At 31.3% G+C, this 8,172-nt stretch overlaps 1 long non-coding RNA gene across 1 annotated transcript; it reads left to right on the forward strand.

Annotated features, from left to right (window-relative positions):
• Window positions 1-854: 854 nt before the first annotated feature.
• LOC127714884 (uncharacterized) lies at window positions 855-4,056 on the forward strand. Its single transcript, XR_007987976.1, has 3 exons — window positions 855-938; window positions 2,919-2,982; window positions 3,695-4,056. It is a non-coding gene; the product is annotated as an uncharacterized LOC127714884 (long non-coding RNA).
• Window positions 4,057-8,172: the final 4,116 nt, after the last annotated feature.

Here is an 8,172-nt window from a genome sequence, read left to right on the forward strand (position 1 = left end):
TTTATTTGTTTTTGGCTTTCTTCAAACATCAAATCAATGTTATTTTGTTGGTAGCTAACTTGTCAACGTTAATTGATCTCATTTATTTGGTTTTCATGGAATGTCCTTAAATATCCTTGGATGTCTTTGACTGTTCTATTTAGACGTGTTTACATTTTTTATTTCAATTGAAAATTGATGTTATTTGTATATACTTCTTGTACTACAGGTATCGACCAAATTTAACTACAAATCTGTAAAATTCTTTGTTAAATTAATTTTGAATTTTGAATTTAAATTTTGAATTTAGGATTTCGAATTTTCCTGCTAGTAAATCGGTAATTGTTCCCTTGAGAAACATTTGTTTCGATTTTTCAAAAAAACCTATGCAATGTTTATATTATACAGAGTTTTTTTTTAGAGAATATACCTTGATTTTTAATCAATTTATTTATTTCCATACTGTTTAAAGATTTTAATTTAGTACTTTCTTTATACAAAAGTATTTTATTATTTTCTTTTCATCCAAGAATTTCGCTTTTATCGGTAAGTTGTTATTTAAGCAGAAACTGAACCTTCATGTGATATTTCATACCATGCGTCATGTATCAACAACTAAAATTGTGTGTTTAAATGCACCACAAACATTTTTTTTTTAATTACAGAAATGAAGTATGGGTTTTTTGCATGTCGCAAGCTATGGGGATTTCTAATCATCTCTTCATAAATCCTGGTTCTTTAGCTTCATCCGTATTAAGAAACTTCCGTAAAATGTTATTCGAGTTAAATATATATCCTACCAATGCAGGTCATGCAATTCTGTTTCCTGTCGTAAAGTAGCATATCGCCGGTTTCTGTATCTGCTTTTCGGATAAGCATTTACAAGGTCACAATACATTTCTTGTATAAATATCGCGTGAAAGGCGGAATTGTGGTATACTTCTGCTTTACGTCGAAGGGTGAGTTTTTGGCAGCCATGTCTGTATCTATATCTGAAATTCATTCTAAATTTTAATTAGACCATGTTTTTGATTCAAGTTTTTACAGGTTGATATCCAGTTTGAAACGAACTCTTTTTAGAGAACTTCAAGGTAAAATGGGTAAAGTTGGTATACTTGAAATGTTTACATCTGTTTCTATGGGCTTTAAAATTTCAATGTAGGTGCATACTCTAAAATGTATGCATCATGTATAAATGTTTATACTTAAATTGCAGTTTGGAACTTCGAGATATTTGTAAACCATTTAATTAAAAACTAATTTTCAAAAAAAAAACCGGCGATTGAGGTAGGTATTATAAAACGAGAAATAATTAAAATTAAATACAAAATTCTTGTTTAGTGAAATCAAAAACGAAAAACGGAAACACTTTTGATTTTCATTTTGGTTTTAGAGAAATCAAAAACGAAAAATGAAAACACTTTTGTTTTTCGTTTTGGTTTTTGAGAAATCAAAAACGAAAAAGGAAAACACTTTTGTTTTTCGTTTTGGTTTTTGAGAAATCAAAAACGAAAAAGGAAAACACTCGTTTTTTGTTTTTTGTTTATGATATTTCAAAATGAAAAACGAAAAATGAAAACACTCGTTTTTTGTTTTTTGTTTTTGATATTTCAAAATGAAAAACGAATGGACGAAAATATACACGGACACAAATACATGTGAATCTTTTGTATATACATAATATAAATTCCGCCGAAATAATTAAATCAACAGAAAGATAACAGATTGATCTTTTTAAAGCATTGATTTGTATCTATTCTCCCGGACACGGTTATTCGTTAAAAAATCGTAAAATGTGCAATATTCTCATCGAAAAGAGAAAGTAGGGTACACCTTTTTATGTTCAGGCGTGTTTGAGTTTACTGTTTTGTCTTGAAAACGTATAAAGCAAAAACTATTTGATACAACATCTCAATTCAGATTCTGTTATTTTTCTATATTCATTTTGATATAATAACATTGAAAGTTCACTATGGCAAGAAATGAAAAATATGGATCAGGTTAAACATCTTTCTAATAAGTCATAACAACGGAATAGGTGTATTTGAGTAACACATTTTTATTAAATTAATGTTCTTGATAACAGACTTTACTTTTTGATGGTTTTGTTCATATTTTGAAAACAAACATGTGTGTTGTCAAGGGTAATTAGTGACAGTCTTCAACCTTTGAAATATTTTTGTCTGCCTTTCTATGAATTATTTTATAGGAATTTGTTGATGTTTTTATTGTTTTTTTTCAACTTTTCGAAAAATTTAGGGGGCGTAATGGGGAGAAAACTTTGACGAAGTAGAAGTTCTAATATCGGTTATAATAAAATGATGATGAAATAAAATGATACCTGAAAGCAGAACAATTGCGAAGAAAATTTTTCGCGTATTTTCCTTAAACATATGTATGTTTCTTTTCAATTTTTTCTTGTATTTAGTAGCAAATTCCAAATGATCTTCAGGAGAACATTATTGCTACAATGTTTAGTATTACCGATACTTAACTTTATTTTGAAAGATAATGAACAATGACCAATCTGTTATGTATATTTAACTATCTAAACAGAGTGATCCGTAATCGAGGTACATTGTTTTACATTCTTCTGATAAAAATCTATGAAGTTGAATTTTTACTACACTAAATATATCGTTATGCTTAAAAAACATTTTGGCAAAACCTAATTAAAAAAAAGGAATATGCGTATTTCTTTTTCAAGCGGTATGTAACCTTTTTTTGTGTAGGGCTTATTACTTTGCAAAAGGTCACGCTTATACTTTTGTGACCATAACATATATAAATACAATATAAGAAAAGATAATAAGGAAAGAGATTGAAATAGTATTTTATTTGTATGTGTATGCTTTGATTTTTTACAAACATGTAAAACTACATTTCAATGTAAGCAGTTATTGTGTACATGTAAAATTGCCCAATATTTTCTTTTTCAGATCATATTTGATCTAATTAGTGCAGTATTTCGACCAACTGTTAATTTTCACTTTCACAATGGATGTAAGTATATTCACATGTTAAATTACCAGTTGTGTTGCTAAACAGTCGGTACCAACAAACAAAATAAAATCAAAGTACCTGTGCCATTGAACAAATAAAAATTAGCCTTTACTTCTAAACGCACGCAGATTTCCATCTCACATGTTAACATTTTATTCTTTAAATGTAACAGATTTTGTTAAATGAAATAGACTGTCGGAATTGTCAGCGAGACTCGATATTGCTTCTGTTTCTAAGCTACAAATGACTATTTTATTTTTTCATGTCGAGATAATGAATGAATTTTTCATATATAACTGTTCTTAAAAAAAAATACCTTACATTATAATTATTATAAAGTCAAATTAAATACCGGAAAAGATACCTTACAAAAATTATATTGTTAAGGTGGTACCAAACATCTTGATTAAAATTAATTTTGCTCGTTTAATTTTCATTAAATTTTGACAAAATATTTACTTTGACCCATTGACAAAAATATTAAAATTTCACAAAACTGACCACACACTTTATCAGAAAAATTTCATTGGATGTGTAGCAGTTTGACAAACACTAATTTTGATCATTGAGAAGCTTAATGTTTCCTTAACAAAAGAACGTAATTAAAACGTTTAGCTGATTTTTAAAGAGTTATTTCCCTGCAGTGTTATTTACCACCTTACGTCAAATTAAATACGTTGAATGACATTATGTTTCATTATTTTATTTTCAGAAAACTCTACTTATGCTGCTAGGAGTTATTTTCACGGTTTTATTGTTCACTGGTTCATCTGTTGAAGCTAATAAACCTCTAAACTATAACTTTGGCAATAGATTTGGTAATAGGAGAAACTTTGGTAATAACGGTGGCTTTCGTCGATCAAGCTTTGGTAACAACGGTGGGTTCCGTCGATCAGGCTTTGGTAACAATGGCGGGTATCGTCGATCCAGCTTCAGACGTAGTTTTGGTAGAAGATATTATTCTGGGTCATCATCATAGACTGACATGAGATTATTTTTTGTAACAATTCAGTTGTTAATAAAACAATATATATAGTATAAACATTTTGTATTTTATTTTTGTTCACTGTAAACACTTATTGTTTTTCCAAAAGAAGTGTTGTCACTTATTATACTGGGGACACTACGAACCTACCACAACTTTGCTGTGGTCTTATTTTCCTTATATTTACTGCTACGAGGAGCTCTCATGTTGTATAAAGGCATTACTATGTCTTACAAGCGAAATAAGTTGTAATGTTGATTTCATTAAAAAGTATATATTATTCGAGCTATAAAACACAGTCTATTCAGAATCTTTAATGATTATAAAATCCAACAAATGACACAGTTGCTATTTAGACTGTAATTTCAGTGACAAAATACGCAATTCCGATACAAAAGATTCCTGAAACTAGAGGGTAATATATCCATATGGTCTTCAACAATAGGTATGCGTCAATACCGTATATATGTCACCCTGAATCGTCTATAGACTAGACTACTTGTGGAAATATTCTCATGACTTCCATAATCTGTCACCAACACCATACCATATTTCGTTAAAAGGGCACTAGCTGTCAAATTCATGTTCACAGATATCACTCAAATTCTCATATTTGATTTATAACATACTAAAGTATAATCAAATTTGTATTTGTTTAATTTTTGCATAAGCAGTTCATGATTGAGAAGATCAAAGGCTTTTGCTAGATAAATAGAAACACTGCTGCCCCAACAAGATCGTCATCATCAATTAAAGCTGTTAACGCAGTTTGACAAGAATGGTTTGCGCGAAAGCCTGACTGCACTCTATACAATTAATTGTATAATTGAATACGGATTCAATGAGGTCGAATTATTTACTTGCAAGTGAATACATCATCACCAATGTTTCTTAGCTTATTTTAACAAAATTGAACCCTATTGGCTTCTAAAAGCGAATTATTATTTCACTATTTCGCTTTCATTAATGATTGAACAAAAAAAATCATATTATATTTTTTTTATATCTCGTGACCAACGCCCCGCTTGGTGGACGTTTTTTTTTTATCAAACTATCATCATTCCCATGGGATTCAACTGTGCCCCTTTTCTTGCCGACTTGTTCCTTTATTCTTGAGGCTGACTTCTTACGGGAACTTTTATGGAAAAAGAAGTTAGCAGTATCCTTTAACTTTATATCTATATACATGATGTTCTCTCACAAAATAATTCAAAATTTAGGGACTATGTTGAACGCATCTATCCCATTCAAACTTGAGAAAAAGGATACAACGGATACGTCAGGTCTGCCTCATATCTTGACCTACATCTAGAATGAGGGTCGGTTGAAGACAAAACTTTACGACAAAAGAGAATGATGATTTCAGCTTCCCAATTGCAACATTCCAGCAGCGCCTGCATACGGATTATATATCTCCCAATTGATATTCCCGGGTTAGTATTTCCTATCATGATTTCCTTGATAAAGGGTTGCTGCTCACAAAGAAGCTATTAAACCAAAAGTTCCAATTGGTGAAGTTGAAATCATCCCTTTGTAAATTTTACGGACGCCATCACGAGTTGGTTGACCGTTATGGAATATCCGTTTCACAGATGATAGCGGATAGGTTTCTAATGTCGTAAAGTTCTACAATCCTGGGGCTCTTTTCACAAAAAAATCTTACGAGAAAAAATACTCGTAAGTCATAAACATTTCAGTATAACTTACGATCAATTTTAATCGTAAGATATTTTGTGAAAAGAGTCGCTGTCCCCTGTTCACGAAAATGACCTACCGAATTAGGCTTGTTACCGGGTCTGTACTAGCATGAGCAACCGATGGGTTCGCATGTGGAGTAGGATCTGCTTACCCTTCCGGAGCACCTGAGATCACCCCCAGTTTTTAGTTAGATTTGTGTACAAATTGTACATAGACGAGCTTTTGATGTATAGTTACACTTAGATCTTTCGAAAGACAAATTGTCTCACAAAAACACATTTTAGCCAAGGCTATAAAATAGTTTTAAACCCTAATGATCAGGAAATCGTTCATACATATTTTTAATACGTGCCTTAACTGTCGTGAGAGCACTAATCTGACAAAAACAAAACTATATGTACATTTACTTTATACAGATAAAAAATTAAACATATATTTTTTTCTCACGAGAAATCATTACAGATTTTATTTTGATATCATTGACGGATACTTTACACCTGGTAAAAAAGTATCGCATTTCCCTGATGTTTCTCACAAACCAAAATCTTAAACCATGTAACATTATTATTGCCCCGAACATATATGAATTAGGCCATAAAAGTTTGAACAAAATAACGAATTTAGTTAATAAGAAAAAGATGCTTAGGGCCATAAAATTAAACTATGGTCAATTTTGGGTGCTTACAAGTAGAAAAGTGCAATATTACAATTCTTTTCATATCTGGTAAACGAGATTATTACCTAATTAAGAGTATTTTACTGTTTTATTAATATTTCTTTATTATTTGCTATTTTTCAGCCATTTTTTGTTCCATGGTCTATTGCACTGGAAATTATCGTTCTATTGCACCTGTGTGCAGTCTATTGCACTGACCTGTTATGACCTCTTATTCTGAAATCTGATTAGTTGAAAGGTATTCATGTTGTCCAATCAAATTGGGTCTTTTAAACGTTCTTGGGTTTATTGTTTTGATCGTCTGCAAATAACTTCCGCGATGGAGCGGTATGCAAATGTTGATGATGGAGACTTAAATGATTTACTTGAGAATAGGGACGCTAAAAATACAAAAAATGTGGTCAAAATGTCGGTGAAATTTCTCAGAGATTACTGTTACCAAAAGCACATATTATTCAATGACTTCGAAGGTTCTCCAAGGAAGAAATGTGTTTTATTTCTAAGAATTTGTTAGAACTGACTCAATATGTATTAGGTAATAAATGTGTTTTATTACTAAGAATTTGTTAGAACTGACTCAGTATGTATTAGGTAATAAAACAGTTATAGAATGTGTAACAGTGCAATAGATCAAAATATATTTCCCGAGGTATGAAGATCAGTGGTTACAACAAACACGGTTTCATTTCCGAGATAGATCATCGTTTAAACATTTACGGGTGTTAATCCATGGTTCAAATGTTGAGTTTGATTTTGTACTAGTCTGTCATTCTTGGTACTCTCTGGCGTACACGACGACCTTATATCCCAGATATGCTCATTTTAAAGCTTTGTGTCAGGACTTTCATAGACTATAACAACAAAGTCAACGTTATCATGCGCCAAACTCCTCCGAAGTTTGGACAGCGGTGCAATAGCACAACACAAGAACAAACTGTACAAAACAATAAAAAAACAAATAAAACGAAAAACACATATATGATAAACAGCAATAAACGACCACTGATCATGCACCACAGGCTCCTGACCTTGGACCTCCACACGAATAATGTATCAGGGTTCGTTGCTACAAAGTTAAACTCGGTTTATATTACGACGAAAGACGTCCGGCTGTCCGGGCGTTCGGTCGTAAGATTCACAAATAATATCTTGACAAAACTTTTTTTGAATGATGAAAAAAGTAAAATAACAAATAAACAAAAACAAAAAAACAAACTCCGAGGAATAATAGTTTTCCACATTCTTAATTATCATATGTTTGTGTCATTATACTACGACTTGTCTCATTTCTAAGAAATTTCATTGTAGTTTTTCGTCTGGCTAATTCACAGTTTTAGAATTGACTTTCTTTAATTTTTGTGCTATTTTCACATTTCTTGATCGGTATGAGAAAAAATATTTATCATCACTAGTGAAATATCTGTTATCGGTAAATGATTGGTCGAAATTTAATTATGACGTCAATTTTTTGGTTTCTTCTGAAGTTCCTATTATAACATCATGAAAAAGGCGACCATGTCTGATGACGTCACATTTAAAGAACACAACTTTTTGCAAGTCTTTGAAAAGGAAGGATACAAATCATTAGAGGAACAGATTCCACCACGATAACTCGTGTATTACGATATTTCTCCGCTCTCAATAGTTTACAAAGCTCGGCAAGCCTCGCGCTTTGAATATTAAGATTTAACTGTCTCGAGCGGAGAAATATTGTAACACACTGGTTGCAGTGGTGGAATCTATATGTATCTCTTTGGCTTCAATCAGTATAAATGTTATTATATTCTCTGAATATTACACACTCACTTCCGGGTATTCTCTGAATATTACA

The sequence above is a fragment of the Mytilus californianus genome, unplaced genomic scaffold (assembly GCF_021869535.1).
Source record: "Mytilus californianus isolate M0D057914Y unplaced genomic scaffold, xbMytCali1.0.p SCAF_9, whole genome shotgun sequence".
NCBI classification, from domain to species: Eukaryota; Metazoa; Mollusca; class Bivalvia; order Mytilida; family Mytilidae; genus Mytilus; species Mytilus californianus.